This window comes from Bombus vosnesenskii, unplaced genomic scaffold (assembly GCF_011952255.1).
Source record: "Bombus vosnesenskii isolate JDL3184/JDL3185 unplaced genomic scaffold, Bvos_JDL3184-5_v1.1 scf7180000014316, whole genome shotgun sequence".
Taxonomy (NCBI): Eukaryota; Metazoa; Arthropoda; class Insecta; order Hymenoptera; family Apidae; genus Bombus; species Bombus vosnesenskii.
In genome coordinates, this window is record NW_022883430.1 from 36864 (window position 1) to 45337 (window position 8474).

The following is an 8474-nucleotide window of genomic DNA, read 5'->3' on the forward strand; positions in this document are numbered from 1 at the left end:
GTGATAGCAACAGTCAGTTCAACAATCATCGAGAATACACCTAATGGCTCCATTCACAACCAACACACCAACTGGCAGCTCTTCAGAGAAGTCTTTACACACTCAACCTCAGCCTTCACCCCACTAAAAACAAAGGAAGATATCGAAGCAGCCACGGAATACTTAAACACGAGCATAATAAACGCAATCCGCCTCTCCACACCGACAAAGCCATCTAACAGCAAACAAGAATATCCCCATTACATACTAAAAAAAATAGCAGAAAAACGAAGACTAAGAAGAGTATGGCAGACCCATAGAACACCGGAGGACAAACGCAAACTTAACAACGCAACTAGAAAGCTATCCAGAACCCTAAGAAACTATAAAAACGACTGTTTCCATAAATACCTCGCCAGCTTATCCCCCACAGCCGACGCCAACTACTCACTATGGAAGGCCTCCAGGAAACTCACACGCCCCTCACAAATAATCCCACCTATCCGCCGTCCGCAAGATGGATGGGCGCGAAGCCCTATAGAAAAAGCCGACCTGTTTGCAAATCACTTGTCAAAAGTATTCAAACCCCATTCCCCCCAAACCGCCGCGGACGTTAGTGAATACCTGCACACCCCCTTCCAAATGTCCCCTCCTATCGAACCCTTCTCCTCTGCTGAGACTATAGAAACAATCAGTCGCCTAAACCCCAAGAAAGCAGCAGGACACGACCTAATAGGCAATAGAGCAATCAAGGAACTTCCCACAAAAGGGATAGCACTCATCACATCGATTTTTAATGCTATCCTTCGCCTGGAACACTATCCTAAGGCTTGGAAAATCTCATTGATTACCCTCATCCCTAAACCCGGTAAACCGATATACGAAACCTGCTCCTATCGCCCAATCAGTCTTTTACCTACCCTGTCCAAACTATTCGAGAAGATGCTCACGAACCGACTCCTTCCAATCCTAGAGAACTTGAAAACACTCCCAGATCACCAATTCGGCTTCCGAAAACATCATTCTACAGTAGAGCAAATCCACCGCCTAACTCATACGATCAGCCAAACACTCGAAAAGAAAAAATATTGCTCAGCGGTCTTCCTAGACATCCAACAGGCATTCGATAAAGTATGGCATGAAGGGCTACTATACAAACTTAAAAAGATCCTACCCCACCCCTACTACTCCATCCTAAAATCTTACCTAACCAATAGGCAATTCATGGTTAAATACCTAGACGCCACTTCCGCAACATTCCCAATAGAAGCCGGCATACCCCAAGGTAGTGTCCTCGGACCCCTACTGTACTCCATCTACACTGCCGACCTACCTATATCAAATGATATAACAATAGCGACATTTGCAGACGACACAGCGCTATTAGCTTCCCACGCTGACCCGGTAATAGCCTCATCCACTCTCCAGCGAAGTCTCGACTCCATGGAAAAGTGGTTTCACAAATGGGGCTTCAAAGTCAACGAAAAGAAATCCACACATGTAACCTTCACGCTCCGAAAACAAACCTGCCCCCAGGTCACCATCAACAATGCAACAGTTCCTAGCAGGGACACAGTCCGATACCTGGGCATGACCCTGGACAGGAGACTAACGTGGAAGACACACATCTCAGATAAAAGGAAGCAACTAAAGGACAAACTAAAAAAACTCTATTGGCTCACGGGCCGACGCTCCAAACTAAATATACAGAATAAAATTACCCTCTACAAGACCGTAATAAAACCTGTCTGGACCTACGGAATCCAACTATGGGGAACAGCAAGTAACTCCAACATTGAAATACTCCAACGCTTTCAATCGAAAACGCTAAGATCCCTAATTGACGCACCTTGGTATGTAACCAATGAAACAATACACCGCGACCTCAAGATACCCACCGTCAAAGAGGAAATAGCAAAATATAGCAACAGATACAGCAAAAGAATCAACAAACACCGAAGCCCCCTAATCACTGGACTACTCGATACGACGGACCAGACTCGCAGGCTGAAGAGGCACTACCCGCTAGACCTAAACGTCAGATTCATTTAATTATCCAAATTAAGCATATGCACTTACTTATAATACTTATAAATTATACCTATCTATAATAAGTATTAACTTATTGTAAATAAACAGCCATGTCACTGCGCCACGCCAGAAAAATTACTGAAAATTCTCAACGCGAGAATTGATTGTAATTTCAACAAATAAATTAAAAAAAAAAACACGTGGATGGCTACCCCCAGCAGGATACCATCTTCGAGTTTGACTATTCTATTTCTGTAGCGAGGTCAGTGGGGGGTGTTTTCTTTTCGGTCCTCTTTCTATGAGAGTTTTGCTCGCTTCAGCAGCTAGCTGGTTTGGATGTGTTGCCGTTCTTTCCTTGTATTTTTTTTCCTTTTTTGAGTACTTGCCGATTTCTTCTTTGACCATTGGTATTTTTAGGTTTTGCGTATATCCTCGTTTCTGATATTCCATGGGGCGTTGACTACTGTTCTGAGTATTTTCTAGAAGCGATTCTGGTGTCACGTAAAATAACAAAATAAAAAAGAAATTTGAGGTGAAAAATAAAAAAAGAAAACTTTATTTTTTTTTCTTTCTAACAACAATACACTTTACAATCTACTTCTGAACTCTAGGCGTGACTTTCTAAGACTGACTCTTATAATTTTACTTTCGATCGGATCCGATTACTTTCTTTTGTCATCCCTCAACATCCCCACCGTCCATGCATTTGCTAGGCGTCCGCGATCGTTGCCACGTGCTCTTTCTTCTAGAACCTTCGGTGGAAGGACCGTTGGGATGTTGATGGTTCATTAGGCACTTCAGCGATATACATTGTCGCCGAGTGCCGCCACATCTTTATCTCTATCGTCAGTCCATCGGATTTGAAGTATGTCGATCGTGACACGACCGTGGTTTTTCAAAGACCCCTGGGGCTCGAACGGTTAAATTATGTCAATATTATCAGCAAATAATTATTTTTCTATTTACTCTATATGATTTTCGAAACATTGAAAGATCACTATTACTCGACTACTTCAATATTGATTACGATACTTTTTTAATTGCGGTTAAATTTGTCACTACTGGTGTGAGAGACTGTAAAATTGATTCGAAATAGTATTTTACAGAGACTGATGAAACCGATGAGTTAGATATTTATATAATTAAAAGTTATTTCTATTTCTGAATTTTCTTTCTGAATATTTCTTTTAAATACTATCTTAAGTAGTTGTTGGTCTACAGTACGAATAAAATATTTTGAATATGTAGTAAAAAATAAACTATCTTTATTTTCACAATGTGGTATATAAAATAAAGTATTTTATCTTTGTATTGTAAATAGTGTTTAAAATGTTTCTTAACGATGAAAATAGATTAAGCAGAAGAAGGTTAATATCAGGATGCAAGAAACCAAAATATTTAGAAATTAAATTCATGTTGTTTTTAACCCTGCTGCGGTCTCCGGGTCTCTTTGTTCTTACTGCTCTCCTTTCTTTCTCTAAGAACTTCTGTATTCTTTTGAACGTATAGAGCAAAATTTTATCTGACTCTTGAAACCGACATATTTGAGAAAAAAAAAAAAAAACGCGCGATCGTAGCAATATTTAGGGAACGCACTGATACAAAATTATATTATAAGGCGGTAATATGACCCGCGTAGGAAAGCTGCAAAAGAAATAGCAGAGAGTGTTATAAATACATTGGAACATTTCAAAGAGAAAATAAGAGTTTGTAAAAATTTCACTAATGCCAAAATTTTCTTTGCGATAATAGAATGTACCGGTTCTTTGCAACGAAAGTTATTATGAAGGATATAGTAACGTACCGCTACATTTCCCCGGTCCTTAGTTAGAAGATAAAATAAAGAAAAACGAATCTTTGTATGCAAAGGTAACTTTCTTCTTCAAACTCTTACCGAATAATTTAGTTAAATGGAAGACCTCAGCAGGGTTAAGTGTGGGTATTCGCAAGTAACAAGCATTATAAAAAGTTTTCATCACTTTGATTACTCCTTTATGGGCAAACATGCAATCCGTTTCTTTTTTCATTTATTTAATTTGTACTTTACAATTTGGCTTGGACGCGTTGCCGTTCTTTCCTTGTATTTTATTTTTTTTCCTTTTTTTGAGTACTTGCCGATTTCTTCTTTGACCATTGGTATTTTTAGGTCTTGCGTATATCCTCGTTTCTGATATTCCATGGGGCGTTGACTACTGTTCTGAGTATTTTCTAGAAGCGATTCTGGTTTAGTTACCTTATTATCCTGGTTTTGGATATTTTCAATTTACTTTCTATGCTGAGTTTACAGTTTCGACTAGTTAGCCAGTACGTCTGTCTCCTTTTTATCCGTATTTTGCCTATAATTGATTTGGTATGTTGCTTTCATGTAAGTTATGAGTCCAAGTGGAGTCTTAGTATTTAACTTGCTTTGTTTGTGTTATGTGCGTGCCATTCAATCGGATATTAGGTGGTTTCCGCTTTCGTATTGTAAATGTAATGTGGTTAAATTGACTGGGGTTTGCTTTTATCTTGCAGTCATTTTTCTATTTTTCTGATAAGTTCTGGTAGTAATATGACTGCTGTTTCTGGATTAGAGTGTTTGTGTTACGTCGAAGGCACGGGAAGTAGTGAAATTAAGAAATCACTGTTCATTTCCTCGCGTCGTTCGAATGATTTCGCTTAGGTTTAAACGTTTCACGAGCAAGGTAAGAAAAATTCAGACGTTTATTATGTGAATTCAACAGAGTGGCGGTTAAGAATGTTGGGACAGAGTGTGATATAACGACTCTCGATTGACGACTCTTGACTCTTCGGTGGCTAACCGAGGATCAACGGCTGCGGTGCCGAAGAAATACTCTGTGGTGTTTAACGGTATATTTATTAACAATGCTCGCTTTCGACTCTTTACGTACAACTCTCGATTCCAACTGACGATTCTCTGCCCTCGGTTACAACTCAACTGTTTTCTTGATCCGTTTCGTTTCTTTTTGTCATCCGTTAATATCCCTACTACGCACACGTTCGTTACGCGTCCGCCACCGTTGCCATTGTCACGTAAAATTGATACTTGGGTTTGAAGAGAAAAGAAAGCTGAGTCGCGTAACCCAACTGTTACGTCGCGTAACCCTCTACCTAGCCGAGGCCACACGCCGCGGGCAATATGGCAACCAGATGTCTTCGGATACTCGCAGCGTATCTTCCATGGTTTCAAGGACCTTCCATAAATCACATAGATTTCCTAGAAAAGGTCCTTCAAACTAAACAAACATCTGTTTCCGAAGAATTTCCAAAGACTATTGTCTACCACGGCGAAAAAGGGAAAGTTAGTTTTTGTCACGTACGCTGCAACTTTCCTCCCACTAACCACTTTCTCTCGAGGGCGGTTAAGACCCTTCGTCCAACCAATTAACGACGAAGCCTACTCCCTCACTCTCCTAACTCAAATCGTCACGAACAAATCCGATGGTCCCGTGCGCTAGACACACCCATCCTTAGCTCTCCTCCGAGACAGCATCGTCTCGCAAGAGTACTGTTTTTGCATCCTTCGAACGATCAACATCCTTCCACCGGGTATACACACCCGTAGATCAGTCACTCACTCATCTCGTACATACGCACCAGCGTAACTATCCTCGTTATAAGTTGTGGAATAAACGGTGAAATATAACTTACTACTGTGTCATATTCATTCAACCACCTCTGTTATCCTAACCGAAACAGGGGAACGACTACTTCGCGGCGTCGATTCACCGAATCGTAGCGAGAATTTACGCCTTTCGCTGACGCGTTTTCCTCGCGACCGCGTCTCTCCGCGAACGGTCGTAACACCAACTATTAATTTTCTTTTATCGAACTATATTATAATTTTGGCACTTATAATAATAGAATAACACTGAACCGTAAAAAGGGTGTTGTACAAGAACAGCAATTAGAACAAGGACTGCCCGAGCTGGGTGAAGCCTCGGTTTATATACGTTTTGGTTTGAGGATGTTGAGAAGGGCTCGGTGTAGGTTATGATGTAGAAACGTGTCCGAAGGTCGGGGGTCGATGTCTTGTCTCTGATGTAGGTTGAGATGTGATTGATGTCACACCATCTACGCCTTCTTCCAAATATTCGGCGGAAGAACCGTACGGATATCGATAGCTCATTAGGCCTGTCGGCATTTGCGCTTCGGTGATACCGTTGGAAAGTTTTGTTGTCGAGTGCCGCGAAGCCCTATTCAAGTTTTCCGACCCTTTCTGCTTCTCAGCATTTGCGCTTTATCGCCGACATTGTCTGTATGTCGGCGATCTTTCCGCGTTACTATAATAGACATCAAAGAAGCCGTTCTACAGTGTCACCTGACTGGTACAGTGTCACGTAAAATTTATGATAAAAAAGGAGTAACTTAACTTGACCGTGTTTTTATAATTTTATAATTTTGTTTTTATAATTTATAATTTTATTCGCGAAAATGATTAAGTATAATATTACAATGAAGTTCAAATCACGGCCAAACTGTACACAAGACTGGACTCAAAACTAAAAAAGACTCTTCTTGGTGGAATGCTTGCGATTTTTATAGGTTGCGTTTGTTGGTGTTGAGGGGCAAGGGGCGGCGGATCCTAATTGCCCTACGTAATGGGGAAAATGTAACGTTGGGCCATGTGAAAAGGTCAAGTCAGGTAGTATGGAATGACGTGGATTTGGATATGGTCGCGTTGTCACGACAGCCGTGTCGTCCGTGAATGTTGGTATTTTGCTGTTGGTAGTTATACGCAATCCAGTGAAACTAAATAGTTTCAAAATTGAAGTAGGCGAGAAAATTAGAGTATTATGATGGTGCAGGTCGAAAGGGCCTGATTTCCTATACAAAAATAAGTCGAGGATGAAGTGACAATTTTTGACACAGGACTTGGTTTTCCAGAAAATCAATTATGAAGTTCGGTCCACTTGACTCCGCTACTTTTTAAGTATACGCGTATCTACATGACGGAACTTCACAATTCATTGTTTGGGAAACGAAGCCAGGAAAAATTTTATAAATCTGTATGCACGTCTAAAAATACCATTTATCCTCATACATACACGTATGTTTTCTTAAATATTTTGTCTATTCGATAACATGAAATAACAAAACTGATCACTAAAACTAACGCTCACACCGCGTTGAAAGTACTCGGTCTCGTCCGATCACGAAAGTCAAGCAGCGCTGGGCACGGTTAGTACTTAAACGGGTGACCGCTCTGGAACTCCGTGTGGTGTTGGCTCTTCTTACTTTTCTTAACACTTAGCCATCCGAACCATCGGATCTCTCCTCTGTGAAGAACATCGCTGAGTGACCGAACGCGGGGAGATCTCCCTTTTTGATTTTAGCGACGCATTTTCTTTGTTGTTGTTGTTGTTGTTGTAATTATCAGTTATTGTTTACCTGGAATTGTTTCCAATTAATTGCGACTCTTTTTCCGCTTTTATAAAGTGCAATATGTAATAAAATACACCAATTTAGTGGTCTTAAAATTAATTAAATAGTTACACTATCAGTTATGACTAAGTACAGTTATAGTCGAACAATACCACACTGTAAAAAAATATTAAAATGCATTATGAATTTTCAACTTCACTTTCAAGTCGTTTCATTTATCTTTAGTCATCTTTAATGTTTTTAATTTTACCTATATCTCCTTATACTTTTAATTTGATGTTTTGTATAAACAATATGTGAAATCGTTAAACAAAATCATTACCGCAAAATATAATTGACCACTTAAATAATTTTTAGACTTCTTTGTTTTTCAAGTATTAGCGAATATAAGTCCTCCTTACTTGGAAAAATGCACGGTGGACAGCGTATAGGTTAGCCTGTGCGAGCGCGGTTGGCTAAGTGTTAATAAGCTGTATAGTCGTATACATCGAGAAAATATCTTTTTAGCATCAAACGATTATCACCATACGTTGTATCATTCTCGCATACACGTTTACTTATACAGGGTGGTTGGTAATTGGTGGTACAAGCGGAAAGGGGGTGATTCTACGCGAAAAAAGAAGTCGAAAATATGGGATAAAAATGTTTCGTTTGAGGCTTTGTTTTCGAGAAAATCGACTTTGAATTTTCGCTCGGTACGTGCGTACTTTAGCACAACTTGTTATAACGGATCTCACTGTAGATCGTTGTCTCGATGGAAAAATTAAAGAAAAAAAAAAAAATTGTATTCTATATTTTCGACTTATTTTTTCGCGTAGAATCACCCCCTTTCCGCTTGTACCACCAATTACCAACCATCCTGTATATTGCTTTGTTTATATTTTCCGATAATATTATATGTATTCAATATTCGAAATTGGAGAATGTACAAGTATTATACATACGTATGTCGTTTGAAAGAATGCAAAGATACATGTGCCGAAAATTGTGACACAAACCGAAGGACGATGATTCCCTGTGCGTGGCGAAAATGAAGTCGAAAATGTAAAATGACATTTTCCGCTTTGTTTTCGCGAAAA

The 8474-nt window shown here is 39.7% G+C and overlaps 1 pseudogene; it reads left to right on the forward strand.

Annotated features, from left to right (window-relative positions):
- The first annotated feature begins 7121 nt into the window (after positions 1-7121).
- On the forward strand, positions 7122-7240 carry LOC117239832 (annotated as a pseudogene).
- Positions 7241-8474: the final 1234 nt, after the last annotated feature.